This window comes from Eumetopias jubatus, unplaced genomic scaffold (genome assembly GCF_037043125.1).
Source record: "Eumetopias jubatus isolate StellerSeaLion01/CBP00866 unplaced genomic scaffold, mEumJub1_p1.0 scaffold_13, whole genome shotgun sequence".
NCBI classification, from domain to species: Eukaryota; Metazoa; Chordata; class Mammalia; order Carnivora; family Otariidae; genus Eumetopias; species Eumetopias jubatus.
The window spans coordinates 40,213,953-40,221,012 of NW_028274819.1; positions in this window are offsets into that span (position 1 = coordinate 40,213,953).

Below are 7,060 nucleotides of genomic sequence, written 5' to 3' on the forward strand. Positions count from 1 at the left end.
TCACGTGCCCTCTCTGGCTTTGATTTCCCCATATATAAAATAAGCGCATAATCTCTAAATTTCCTCCCCAGCCCACATGTTGTGTAGGATGGGGAAGGAGCAGGCTGCTGGTGTTAGGAAAGTCCAGGAGGCTTCCTGGAGACAGAGATTTCAGATACTTCTTAAAAGACGGCCTGTGGTCTTTGATCTGCAGTAGGAGGGAAGGAGCTGTCTGTCAGGCTTTGGGAATTGGGGTTGGAGGGGATAACCAGCCCTAATTAGCCCTAATTATCAACCAACAAGGAATTTTAAACATCCTGGGATGACACTAAAGCCCTGCTGCTCCACCCCAACCTGGTGCTGGGCCAGAAGAAGCCTACAGCTTGATTTCTGTGAGCCCCTCCCACAATGGGCCTCTCTTTTTTCTTTTGGGACCTGCCCAGCTTTCCCCAAAGCCTGTGCGGACCTGACACCCACTTGGAGTGAGGAGCAGCCCTCTCTTGGTGATAGAATTGACAAGCAGAGATTCAGAGTCAGGGGCAATAGGGTGAGAATCAAGACTTGGGGCTGGGGGTCACCCACAGCCTTCTCCCATCCCCTCCAAGTCCCTTCTGCATTGAGCCCCAGTGGGCAGTGAACTCCGCCTGCTCTGCTTCTCTTCCTAGTCAGGGACTGTGGGCAGACCTACTTTACCAGAATGGGAGACTACAGTTGTTGCCCGGAGGGCTTGGGCTTGGTGCCACACACACACACACACACACACACACACACACACACAAAACACACACACACAACACACACACCTTCCTACAGTGTCCTGCCCAGAAAAAAGCCTGGATTGAGAGTTAGAACTACTGTACTTGGTGTTAACCTGTCCTTCTCTGGGACTTACTAGCTCTTTTAACTAGGGGCTTCACTCCATCTTTGGAGCCTGGGTTTCCTCATCAGAAAAAGGAGAAATGGGGCTAGAAGACATGTGCAAACATGTCCTTTTTCCAGCCAAATCCTTTAATGACACCTAAGGGATAGTTCTAGGAGCATGGCCAAGTCAAGGCATTTTTCATTTCTCTGGACGTTAGTTACCCTGTTGATAAAATTGAGAGGATGGGACTCTAAAAGTGGTTCTTAACAAGCGAGGCCTATCAAAATTTCTTGGGAAGCTTTTTAAAAACATAGATACCCTTGCCCCATCCCAGACCTACTAAGTAAGTGGCACAGATTTTAATAAGCTCGGCTACACAAATATCCAAATAGAGAAAGCATGAGACATAGAATTTTCATCTGCAGGGCCCGAGTCAATGTTTGATTCCTCAACAGGCAATAATCATGGACATAGGTCACCTGCATAGCAGAGGCATTTCCCCCCAGTGCTGGTTGTTCTCTGCCCTCTCACTACCCAGTCCCATTCCCAGCCCTTCTTTCCCCATGCCCCTGGAGGCTGACCTCTATGACTGTAACCTGGGCTCACTTGCCCTCTGGCTCCTGATTGGGTTTGGCTAACAAGAGTCAGAGGCAGATCTGAAGGTGGAAGAAGGGCATGATTGGGGATTCCCCCACCCCCACCCGCACCACCAGCTTGCTGGGCTGAGCTCAAGTTCTGGCAGTGGCTGTGCTCCTCCATGGCCACAGCTCTAGGCTCCCAGCCTGGACCTCAGGCCCAGAGAGGGCGACTTCTTCTTCCTGTCGTTAGTCTTCAGGTAGGTGCCTCTTCAGCCCCGGCTGGTTTCTTTAACCCGCCCACATCTCTGCCAAGAGTCATGACATTCTCTTCTGTTAAATTCTTGAGGATGCCAGCACCCTGACTGATACAGTCACCAACAAAGCAGAGGTACTGCCCCCTTCCCAAAAAGAAAGAGCTTATGTCATTTCATGTCTATGGATAAGATTTCTTGTTTGTTTCAAAAATTTTATTTTACTGTTTAGTGTTTTTATGTTGAATTGCGTATTACAGGGAGCAGAAAGGGGGATAGGGCTGCCTGAAATCAGGCATTCCTTCCTCTCTGTACCCAAAATGACCTGTTAGCATGGCCTTTTCTTCACAGCGTTGTAATTCTTTTCTTTACTTGTCTGTCTCCCTGATAAGAATGTGAGTCCATTCATTCATCCAACAAATGTTTACTGTGCACCAACTATGTGCTATCTACCATGTTAGATGTGGGGACTTAAACACGGCAGAAAGAGACAGGCTCTGTCTTCATGGGGCACACAGTTCAGTTCAGGCAGGCAAGTAAACAATTATCATGTAGTGCAGCAATTGCAATAATTGAGATATAAAAGTATGTTTCTGGTGACGTCAGAAAGACGTCAGAATCATTCATTGTGCCTGGAGGAGTTGAGGAAGCTGGGGCTAACTCCAAAGGGATGAGTTGGTCTTTACTGAGTAAACACCAGTGGAAATAATGTTCTAGGCAGAGGGAATTGTGTGTGCCCATAGGAGCACAAGAGACACGATGAGTTCAGGGAAATGCCTGCAGTACTGGCATGAACTGGAAAGTGAAAAGAGTAAACCTGCAGAAGTAAGCATGATCCAGGTCAGAGGGCATCTGAATGTTCTGGCTAAGGAGTTTGGAATTGATCTCTAGATGACAGTAAGCTATTATTCCCTAGCTTCTCTGATTGTTCCCAGATCTCATGCGCCAGATACATGTATAATGTGTAAAATGATGATCAACCATCATTCTCGGCTAGCCTCACTTTCTCCAATGGGGCTTCATCTAACCCAGTAGCTCCTCCATCTCTGACCCCCATGGTTTTGCCACAGGATGCTTTGTTCTCATCTGGTTTGCTCCACTTGGCATTGTAATCCAGCTCTAAATTGTTTACCTTATTCTTGTGAGATCAAAAAAGATTGGGCGCATTCAGGGTGGTATGGCCATAGACAATTGTTTACCTTATTCCTGACCCATTGCTGGATCCCAGCTAATTTCTCCATGTTTGTTCCAGGCCCCCAGAACACTTTTAACCAACTCTCAGAGCCACCCCACCACATCCCATCCCACCCCTGCCCCACCTGTAAATCTGGGGAGGAAAATCAGACATTAGTGAAGAGGTATTCAAGAGGGTGTGGCAAGTTCAGGTATTTTGATAATAATGTGGGGAAGTTGGTGAGTTCTTAGGAGCAAGCTGAATGTGTGTCAGCCAAATTGAGGTATTTGGGAGGACCTGGATACAAATCTGGGGCTCAGGACCAAGGTGAAGACAGGGATATAGATTTGGAATTCATAGCCATACTGAGGCTATGTGGATGAAATTAACCAGGGAAAGGTCTTGAGGGAATAGAGAAGAAGGGCCAGACCCCTGGGGGATATGATATTTAAGAGGGAGGGAAAAAAAGGAGAACCAGGAAGGAAACACACAGATAAATAGATATATCTGGCTGTATCCAAATATACCCAGGGTAAAGTACACTCACAAGGAAAGAGACAGACACACCCAGAGAAGTATATGCTTACAGAGATGATCTGCGGTCTCTGTGTTTGGTTGCCTCCTTCTAGAACAGATGACACATGGTGGTTCTGCTTCCCCATTGTAGTAGGTCAGAAACCTTGAAGACAGAGGACAATGACCCATCTCCCTTCCTGACTGTGTGCTCCATCAGTTCTTGGTCTGTGTGAGGTTCAACTCCCCCAGCCTCAGCCCAGGACATTCCTACAGGTCCCTCTCTGCATACACGAGTCAGCCTAAGAATACAAAATCTGAGTATCACCCATCCTCTGAAGACATCCATTCCAGAATGCCTCTGTCATGCTGGAGGGCACGTGGGCTTGGCAGGTGAGCCCTGGAGTGCCTGACGTAGCCTGTGATACAAGGTCTACTCCTGGCACCTTTAGGAAAAAGCCAAAGATTTTAGCAGAACTCTTTCCAGACACTCAGGGCTAAATTTTAATGCTCTCTTGAGGTAGTATGTGGGTCAGTGTCCCTACATTCTAGGCTCTTTGGTTGACTTCTGGGCTTAGAGCCAGGCACACCTGGGATTTTACTCCTCTTTCCTCTCCTTTGTCTATTGACAAGGGCATCATGAGGCCTTGAGACCTAAGTGGATTTCTCTGACTATAAAACTACCAAACCAAGGGTCTCCTAATGGGGTTCAATACCAGAGATGCCCCGGGCAGGATCCCTGATTTCAGTGTGGTGTGTGGGATTAGATGACCTCTAATGCCCAAGCTTCTAGAGTCCCTGGCTCTGTGAAGTCCAAGTGTTTTAGTCGGTCGTCATGTGGGGGTCACTCAAGTTCAGCTGTCCCACCAACCTCAGGCCCACTCCATCTTCCCTTTCCATCCAAACCCAAACTCTTTGGGTTGTGCTTTTAAGTTGTTCCTTCCTCAGTGCTGGGATGTTAATATGACGAAGTGAAACAAGAAAGGAAAACTCTCTGGGGTTTGAGCAAGAGGATGGTTTTGGAGTGAAAACAAAACAAAACAAAAAAACCCTAGATGATCCCACTCATCAAGGACCCTGCATGACTAATTATCTCCTTAACAACACCAGTGCCTGAAGACCAGTCTTGGGGTAACAGGCCAGAGCCCAGACCCTCCTGTCTCTTCCTCTCAAAGACACCATCTTTGGCCCCTGCCAAGACCCTTCTTCTAGTTACCCCACTCAGATACAACCATTCATTCATATAGCAGGTACTTATTAACCACTTATAATGGGCCAGGCTGTATCTGGGACACAGATATGAAGCAAACACACCTTCCCTGTCCTCATGGAGCCCACAGTCTAGTGGGAATGGCCCACGCAATGACCATGGCCTCAGCTTCCCACCTCCGTCCTGTCTCCTCTCCTCAGATCTCCCAAGACCAGAAAATTAGGCAGGGACCATGAGAACTGGCTGGACTTTCTCCAGGATATTCCTCCCTGACGGGACAGTGAGGCTGAGGCACCTTTGCAGGGGCCAGGAGAATTATACCAAACCCTTCCCTATTCCAGCTCGGCTTCCTGCCTCCCATCAGGAGAAGAGAGGGCTTTGGGAGCATGATGTGCTCAAATATTACAATAAGGTTTAAACTGCAAAAGAGAAAGAGCTAGAATTGTGACCATACCCCTCTCCCGGCCCCCAGCTGTAATGGCTGCCCGCTTAGCCGGGCTCAGAAGGGGAGGGGTGCTGAGCAGTTCTCCCACCCCTGAAAAAATGGCCCCTTCTTCTTCGTTACCACCACACGCGCGCACACACACACACACACACACACACACACACACACACACTCCGCAACAATATCCAAAACGCCACTGTGCAGAGAAGTGTTATGAGTGATCTCTACTTGCTGCAGGATGAGTCAAGGAAACAGGCTCATGCTATAGAAAGAAGATTGCATTAAAATCAGCAGTACTGCATTTTAGGATTTCCAGAACAAGGCTAATTTAAGAAAAAAGGACAGTGAACAGAGTTTGCCAATTTTTTTTAAGGATTTTATTTGAGAGAGAGAGAAAGAGAGAGAACAGGAGCAGGGGGAAGGGCAGAGGGAGACAGAAAAGCAGACTCCCCGCTCAGCAGGGCCCCCCCTTCCCCACCCCCACCCCACCTGTGGGATCATGACCTGAGCCAAAGGCAGTCTATTAATTAACCGACTGAGCCACCCAGGTGCCCCACCAATTTTTTATTTTGCCACATAAAGACTAAAAAAGGGAAAGCAATCAACTGCCATCACCATCACTTTGTAAAGGTAAAAAACATTTTTAACCCTAAAAACGAAAAATGGTCTCAGAATTGAGGCCAATCCTGTAAATAGACTGGAACCTAGAGTAAGGAGTTGTATGACCTTGATTTTTCCCATTTGTTCTAGGCCAGCAGCAAGCATGGGGCCCTGTGAAGAACGAGACACGCAGAGAGCGCACTGGCTCTCACAGAGGCCCCCAGCTCCAGGCTAGAGTCCCAGCACCACCACTTTCTCTTGGGTGCAGGATTGAATCTTCCCAAGTCTCAGTTTCCTTTGTGGAGTAGTTCCCTCAGAGAGTTTTTGGTGGGAGTTTCATGAGAAAAGTACAGAAGGCACCTACACATAAATGCACCCATGCTGAACAAAGTGCTCCGCAGAGAACGCTTACCTTCCTCTCGGAGTGGGCGTTTGTCTGCCTGGAATGACTTAGGCACGGTCTCTTCTGAAGACGAGTGGGACTTAACCTTCACAAACTTCCAAGTGCATCAGAGTCCCTTGGGAAGCTTGTTGAACCTCCAGCTGACCGAACTTCACCCAGGAGTTCTGCCTCAGTCGCTTTAAGGTGGGGCTCCAGCATCTGTGTTTTAACAAGCTCCCCCGCAAAGGATTCGTATGCATACTGAAGCTTGAGAACCTTTGTACTGGATACAAGCATACAAATCAGTAACTAGCCACAGGGACTTGTGATGAAAAGGGCACCAAAGAAAGGGTAGCTGAAGGGTAGGTAACCAGATGTCTGGAGAGGCTTCTCAGGACTGGGGGCATCGGACAGCTTGAAGAGCAGGCCAGGTTTACCAGGCAGAGCAGTGTGGACGTGTGCAAAGACATAAAAATGGGACAGAGTGTGAGTAGGTATGTCCGGAGCATAGGGTGCCAGGGCAAGTGGTGGGACATGAAGCGGGAGGTGTTGTGCTTTGGGCACTGGATTGCGGTGGGCGCACACAGCTAAGGAGTTTCAGATTGATGACCAAATGAAACAAGACGAAACCAGAGAAGCGGACAAACCATAAGAGACTCCTAATCATAGGAAACAAACTGAGGACTGCTGGAGGCGAAGGGGGTGGAAGCATAAGAGACTCCTAATCATAGGAAACAAACTGAGGGTTGCTAGAGGGGAAGGGGGTGGAAGGATGGGGTAACTGGATGATGGACATTAAAGAGGGCGTGTCTTGTAATGAGCACTGGATATTATATGTAAGACTGATGAATCACAGACCTGTACCCCTGAAACAAATAATATATTATATGTTAATTAATTGAATTTAAATTATATATATTCAATTATAATAGTCAATTAATATATAGTATTAATATATTAATTGAATAATTCAATTATATGTGTATATATATAAATATATATATATATAATCATTCAGTTGGAAGAGCTCTAAAAAAAAATTTGATGACTAAGTCCATGGGGAGCC